The sequence below is a fragment of the Chrysochloris asiatica genome, unplaced genomic scaffold (genome assembly GCF_000296735.1).
Source record: "Chrysochloris asiatica unplaced genomic scaffold, ChrAsi1.0 scaffold00049, whole genome shotgun sequence".
Taxonomy (NCBI): domain Eukaryota; kingdom Metazoa; phylum Chordata; class Mammalia; order Afrosoricida; family Chrysochloridae; genus Chrysochloris; species Chrysochloris asiatica.
The window spans coordinates 16,623,437-16,631,478 of NW_006408567.1; the positions used below are offsets into that span (position 1 = coordinate 16,623,437).

The following is an 8,042-nucleotide window of genomic DNA, read 5'->3' on the forward strand; positions in this document are numbered from 1 at the left end:
CCCATGCAAACCTGCCTAATTGTTCTCCCATCTGCTTTGTTCTTCCATTCCCCTCTCCCTTCTTGTATATTGTTCCCCTCCCCAGCACCCAAACTATCCTGTGTCTATTCCCTGCCCTGTGCTCCACCTAACCGTCGCTCCCCTCACCCCACACCCCACATCCCAGCAACCAGCAAAGAATCCCCCCTCCTTTAGTATGGGTTCTTTTTCTTAGTGAAAGATCTCAATTTTTATTCCATCAATTTCTGGTGCCTTGTTCTTTGCCAGTGCCTTCTGTATACCTTGGATTTCTTCCTTCAGCATCAGTGGCTCACAAATATTATGTACCACAATATTGTTGCTAGAACATCAGAAAATTTGACAAAATCACCATGTATAAAAATACCAGCAATTGGGACGGGGCTAATGAAAAGAGATCGGGATAAGATTCTTGTGGTACAATAGCAAATAATTGCTATCAGGACTGACTGTGAGTGTTGGAAATATAAAGGTAGATGGTTTATAACAAAAGGAGGGGAATGACTGATTTTGCAGCCCAGGAGCGGAGGTCCCTGGGACCATCAAGTGAGAAGAGCAGAGTGCGGGACCCTACACAGAGAAGAAGTGATGCCAGAAATGAAGGCAGAGATGATGATGATGACGTGGACAAAAGGAGCTGCTGAGGACACTGTACTCAGGTAGGGAAAGGGGCTGTGTGCTGATGGCCAGGGGGCAGGCCTGTGGGGTGTACCCTTTGGCTGTTTGATGGTGCATGGAGAGGATTGTAATCAGTACAATGAAACGAAATGAGATAGGATGAATGTAAAACTGATGTTCTCCCATGTAAACCCACATAATTAACAATAAAAACTTAAAAAAAAAAAATACCAGCAGTAAGGAAAACAACAGTGCTTGCTTGTAGCATGTGTAGATACTACTCTGTGGTCTTCCTCCCCAAAATCCATGCTATCGTTGTGTCTTCCAGTTGATTGTAACTCCTAGTTAACCTACAGGACATAGTAGAACTGCCCTAAAGGATGTAATCTTTATAGAAGCAGACAGTCACACCTTTCTCCCTCAGAGTGAATGGTGCATTCATACTACCAACCATTCAGTTTCCATCTAATGCGAAAAAGACAGTCTACATAATATTTGACAGGTACTTAAAACTGTGAAGATCATCAAAAACAAGGAAAATCTGAGGCACTGTCAGAGCCAGGAGGAGCTTAAAGAACTGTTGTGGTTGTTGTTGTTAATAACCACCACTCACTCCTGGGACCCTGATTCAAGGCAACCCCATGTACAACAGGATTGGATCATCTGATCCCGGAAAGATTTTCTGATCCCGGAAAGATTTACAGCCTTGGAAGTCTGGTTTGTGTTGGTTGATTCCTCAGCAGATTGCCAAGACTTTCTTCCTAATCCTGAGCAGATATGATAATTAAATGTAATGTGGTATCTTGAATGAGATTCTGGAATAGATAAAGGACATTGCTTAATAGCTAAAGAGATCTACATAGAATGTGACCTTATTTAACAGTTTACAAAACAACAACAAAGAGGTTGGGAGAGTATGTCAGTGGGACAGGCAGCAGCTACAGGTGTCCTGTGAGGCACCAAAGGATGCTGACCCTCTCCAGGGCCTATTGTCAGAAGAGGCCCAGATGAGGGAGAGGTTAGCAAAGCTTCTTGGCCCCCTGGTACGGCAGGAAGCACAGGATCCAGTGGCAGCGGTGGCTAGAGACGAAGCCTTGGACGGTGATGCTGAAGATGACACAGAAGATGAAAATAACACTGATAACAGAAGTAATTCAGATGGACCCGAACCACCAACTTAACACGAGCTTTTATGAAATGCAAACTAAAAGACCACTACTGTCCCCCTAATTATCACACACTGACATTTCAGAAAGGATTTGTGCTCTAATTTGGAAAAGCATCTGTTTTGTTCTCTTGGGACAATTTTTGACAAGAAAGAAAAAACTTTGTTAAAACCAAAAGAATGCTTAGAAATAAATCTGCTTTCTTGAGTGAGGAAAAGGAAAACAACAACAACAACAACAACAACAACAAAGAGACTGTTGTCTTCTAGTCCCTTCTGACTCATAGCAACCCCATATGTTGCAGAATAGAACTGTGTTCCATGGGATTTTTTTCATGTTTTCAAAAGCAGACAGCAAGGCCTTTTGTGTGTGTGTGTAATGCTTCTGGGAGGATTTGAACCACCAAGCTTTCAGTTAGTAGCTGACTACTTAACTATTTGTACCACCCAGGGACGCCTTATCAAACCCATTGCCACTGGGTCCCTCCAACTCATGGCAGGTCCACACGTATCAGAAGAGAACTGCTCTCCACAGGGTTTCAATGAGTCAGAATTGAGTCACTGACAACAGGTTTTAATCTTACAGAAATAATTCTAGTGGTGTCACCAGGGATGTTTGGGAAATGACCCATTGTCCAAGGGGGCTGGCAGGCCTATGGCCAGGGGGAAGGGCTGCCAAGGCAATGAGGTCACCCAGCACACAGTGGGGTAACTCATCACCCTCCCACCCCCAATTCTAGGTGTACACAGGTGGTCCTCACACACCATGGGGCAGAGAGGTCTCCACATTGGCCTATGGGAGAGGGAAGGAGTTGCAGGGAGCCAAGGATGGTGGGTCAAGGTCTCTCTTCCACCCACAGTGGTGGGGTGGAGAGTGAGGTTTGACAGCCTGCCCACCCGTGCTAGGGAGCGATAGGGGTTGATACCATGAATGACAGCACTGGGTGACACCAACCCTAGTGACTACTGAGTAGATCCTAGGTCTTCCACGATGTTGTTGGGTAGATAGAACAGTTTGAGTTGGCTTAGCAGCCAGTGCAAACCTTCTTTGAACCACTGAGGGATCTACAATAAAGTACCAGTGTTGTTAGATACCCTTGACATCATGTGTACCAAGTAGACCTGCTTCATGGGGTTTTCATGGGTGTGACCTTTCAGAAACATATGAGACCTGTCATCTGAGTAGTTTCTGGTGGTGGTGGTAGTCATGTGCCGTGGAGTCAGAACCGACTCATAGCAACCCTGTACAGGGTTTCCAAGGCTGTAAATCTTTACTGGAGCAGAAAGCCTCATCTTTCTCCCACAGAACACCTGGCAGTTTCAAACTGCTGACCTTGTGGTTCACAGCCTGATTTGTAACCATTACGCTACCTCAGTAGTTTCTAGGTGGGTTCAAACCGCCAACCTTTCAGCTAATAGTACAGTGCTTAACTGTTTATGCTACCCAGGGATCCTCCACCCAGGAATCTTAATGTACCAATTTTGGTTCTTAATTGTAACAAATGAACTACACACTAATGTAAGATGTTAATAACTTTGTTATTTTTCTGTACATCTAAAACTGTTCTAAAAATCAAATTTATTTAATAAAAGAGGACCCTCCAATTTTCAGGACCCCCATTTCTTAAGAAGGCAATGAAAGAGTGGTTGCAAATAACCACTTTTTGTTAAACTTCGGGTCAGTGTGCAGTGGAAACGCAGCCTCTGCCTCTCTAGATTTTTATGCTTTTGAAGTGACAGTATTTCTCTGCTTATATATTTTTATGCAGTTAGGAGAATGGAGAAAATCAGGAGAGTGAAAACAAAAAAAAGTGGGTTTCCTAGGCAACTAGCTGTGGAGATTCTAGAATGCTAAGCTAAGAGGTTAGGGAATTCTCACATGTTTTGAACCAGGCTATGGCATCAAAAAAACTCATCTCAAGGCAGTGTGTAGGAAAGAACTAAATGGCTGAGGTGCTATCCAGGTGGGAAATTATGAGGGTTGTGACCTTCTGTGACAGAGGAGCTGGGGACAGAGATTTTAAAAAAGAGATCTTAAAAAAAATTTTTTTTTTTTTAATTGACCAGCCATCCATATAAATGGAGAAAAGATTGAAGTTGTCAAAAGACTTCATTTTGCTCAGATCAACCAGGCACACTCATGGAAGCAGCAGTCAAGAAACCAAATGACATACTGCATTAGGCAAAGCTGATGCACAAGACCTCTTTAAAGTGTTGACAAGCAAAGATGTCAGTTTGAGGACTAAGGTGTCCCTGACCCAAGCCATGGTTTGTGTTTTCAATAACCTCAGATGCATGTGAAAATTGGACAGAGAATAAAGTAGACCACAGAAAAATTGATGCATTTGAATTACATTGTTGAAGGAGAATATTGAAAGTACCCCAGACTGCCAAAAGAACAAATAGATCTGTGTTGGAACAAGTACAGCCAGAAAGTGTTTTAGAAGCCAGGATGGTCAGACTTCATCTCTCATACTTCAAACATATCATCAGGAGGGACCAGTCCCTAGAGAAAGACATCATGTTTGGTGAAGTGGAGGATCAGAGAAAAAAAGGAAGACCCCCCCCCCAATGATATGGATTGGCACAGTGGCAGCAGCAATGATGTCCAACACAGCAACAATTGTGAGGTTGGTACAGAACTGGGCAGTGTTTCGTTCTGTTGTGCATAGGGTCACTATGAGTTGGTAGTGACTCAATGGCACCTAAGAACAACTACAGCAATTTTAGCAGGAGAGCACAGTGACTCTTCAGGATAAACACTGGATTGTGAACCAGAGGTCGGTGGTTTGGGCCCACCAGTCACTCTCTGGGAGAAAGATGTGGCTTTCTGCTCCCACACAGATTTATAGCCTCAGAATCCCTAGACAGGACCGCTATGAATAAAAACCAACTTGACAGCACTTAATAACAACAGTCTTAGAAGAGACTTTTGTCATGTGAGTATGTTTATTGTAATCATTTTTCTTTAATGGTTGTAGAAATGAAGTATATTTCCTTTTAGAAATGAAAAATGAAGAAAATGCCACTTAACATCGTTGGGACGTCAGCAGGGGAAAAAAAAGAAAACCACTGTAAAAAGCTTGCCTCTGATAGTACTAAGGAGAACTTGTAGTCCAAGCTTTAGTGAGCTTCGTATGTTTTCACTCGATTCTTCTCTCTGCTGCCTTCATCCTGTCCCACATTTCAGGTTTGAGGTTTGGTAAATACAGCCACCAAACTTCATTAACAGGAGCCAATCCAATATCCCCTCATTTCTTTTCAAGGGGTATTCTAACCCATCAGATAATCCGGAAGTTTCTTTCTCATGAATACTCTAGCCATAAAAACATCTCAATAGGACACAGACGAAGCCAATGAATAGGAGAAGAAATATATTGAGTTTTGAAATGTTTGGTGCATCAGATCGGTCCAGGATTATGAAACCTAAACCTCCCATTGTAAACGGGAAGCTGGATGCGAGTCCTTCAAGAATATATTGTACATTTACTCTGTAGGCCAAGAAAGCTACTGACCTCTGATGCCCATGTTCATCAGTCATAGAGCCAACAAATTTAGGTTCCACAATAACATCATAAATTATTCCTCTGATGATAAGGAAGTAAGATACCACCACCAGAGCGAACACAGTCATGGCCGACGGCATGTGCACCCAGGGGAGGCTTCTTCAGCTTCAGGTTGGAGCGTTCAACCATTAAGAACAGGACTCGGTACAAAGTCTCCATACTGGGTGGTGGCAGGGACAGTTCTAGTGTAATTATTTTTGATGTATAAAATATTGCTAATAAACCAAACACACTGCTGTTGATTCAGTTTTGACTTATAGCAACCTTATGTTGTTGTTAAATGTTATCAAGCCAGTTCCAACTCAAAGTGACACTATATAGGACTTCTGAGGAACGGTTCATGGGTTTGGACTGCCAACCTGTGGTTAACAGTCCGTTGCTGATCCTACAGTGTCACACTGCTCCAAAGAGCTTCTAAACTGTAAATCTCTATGTGAACAGACAGCTTTATCATTTTCCTGTGGAGTGGCTGGTATGTTTGAACTACCAGCTCCGCATTTAGCCACATGATGCTTAACCCACTGTGCCACCAGGGTACTTATATTGCAGATTGTTGTTAGTGCCATTGAGTTAGTTCTGACACATAACGATCCTATATAGGGTTTCCAAGGAGCAGCTGGTGGGTTTGAACCATTAACCTTGTGGTTAGCAATCTAGTACTTATCCTACAGTGCCACACCAGCACTCCATGTTGTTGTAGTTATTAAGTGCTGTCAGGTCAGTTCCAACCCATAGTGACCCTGTATAGTGTTTCCAAGGAGTGGCTGGTGGCTTTGAACCACCGACCTTGCGGTTGAAACTGAACTTTCGGTCCAGTGCATTAACCCACAATGCCACACCAGGACTCCCTAGCCGCTTATATTTCAGACCTTTATTCTTATCTATATTTTGAATTGACATTAATACCATAATGTATATTTTAGCTTCCAAAAAAATATGCTAGCAAATTTGATTTTCCTCTCTACTTCCTGTTTGTTGTTGTTAGTGCCATCAAGTTGGTTCTGACTCATAACAACCCTGTATAGGGTTTCTGAGGAGCAGCTGGTGGATTTGAATGACTGACCGTGCGGTTAGCAGTATAATGCTTATCCTACAGTGCCACACTTAAGTTTGTTGTTATTAAGTACCATTGAGTAGGTTCCTACTCATAGCGATTCTGTATAGAGTTTCCAAAGAGGGGCTGGTGAGTTCAAACCGTTGACCTTGACTTATGTTTGTTGTTGTTAAGTGCCATCAAGTCAATTTCGACTCATAGTGATCCTGTATAGGATTTCCAAGGAGCAGCTGGTGGGTTTGAACCGCCAACTGTGCAACTCGAACCTTGGGTCCAGAGAATTATCCTGCAGCGCCACACCAGGATAGATGGGCTTATGTTTAGGCACATCTATTTAGGGTATTTTCTTAAGGTTACAGAATCTAACAATATTCTCTGTTCTGTTGTACAAAAATCTGTAGCTCTCTCTATTGTGAGAATTTCAATTTATGTTCACAAAATTTTACATAGTTCAGATGTAGTTTTTTTTTTAATTAAAGATGCTCATCTTTAGAGCATTAAAATCATTAAATTCATATACGTTTAATTTAATTGATAATATTTTATTAATTCAGCATATATTTGTTGAACATCCATATGAAACATGGCACGGCATAGAAGTTGAAGTTGCCTCCTGATATCCATTCTCTTCTTCCTCCACAACAAAAATTTCAACAGGATGCTCAGTAGTCTAGATAAAAACTATACTTCCCAGCACCCTTTGTAGTGTGTGGCCATGTGACCAGGTTCACAGTAGGATGTGAAGGAAAGCAATATATGCAACATTTGGGTCTTATCCACAAAGGGAGGGGGAGTGCCATGCGCCCTTCCCTTCCTCCTTCTATCCTGCTATGTAGGATAAGCACTGGACAGCAAGATCGGTTTGAACTGCAAGGTTAGTGGTTCAAATCTACCAGCTGCTCCTTGGAAATCCTATACAAAGTTGCTGAGTTGGAACTGACCCAATGGCATTAATCAATAATCAATCACTTATTGTAACTATGGCACTGAAACGATATACGATAGGATGAATAAAAACTAATGTTCTCCCATGTAAACGATTACATAATTCACAATAAAACATTAAAAAAAAAAATCACTTACTTTAGACATGTTATCAGGAGGGACAAGTCACCTTGGATCATGAAGATAATCAAAGATTAGAGCTATAGGTTTGTATTACGCCTTAACAATAAGCCAAAACCAAGATAAACAAGTAACAAAGCAACACTGCTGTGGAGTCAATTCCAACTAATGTAGGACAAAGTAGAACTGCTCCGTAGGATTTTAGAAACTGTAAGTCTTTATGGGATCCAACAGCCTTATTTTTGCCCTGTAGAGCAGCTGGTAGGTTTGAACTAGTGACCTTGCATTTAGCAGCCCAGTGCTTATCTCACAGCACCACCAGGATTCCTCCTCAACATAAAACACAAACCATCACAATGGGATTAATAAGTAACATCATGACTAACAAAGAGAAGATTAAAGTTGTCAAGCATTTCGTTTTACTTGGATCAATAATCAATGCCTGTGAGAGCAGTGGTCAGGAAATCAAATAACATATTTCATTTGACAAATCTGCTGCAAAAGACCTCTTTAAAGTGTTAAAAAGCAATTATGTCACTTTATGGACTAAGGTGTG

The 8,042-nt window shown here is 41.9% G+C and overlaps 1 pseudogene; it reads right to left on the reverse strand.

Annotated features, from left to right (window-relative positions):
- Positions 1-5,074: 5,074 nt before the first annotated feature.
- On the reverse strand, positions 5,075-5,526 carry LOC102841455 (annotated as a pseudogene).
- Positions 5,527-8,042: the final 2,516 nt, after the last annotated feature.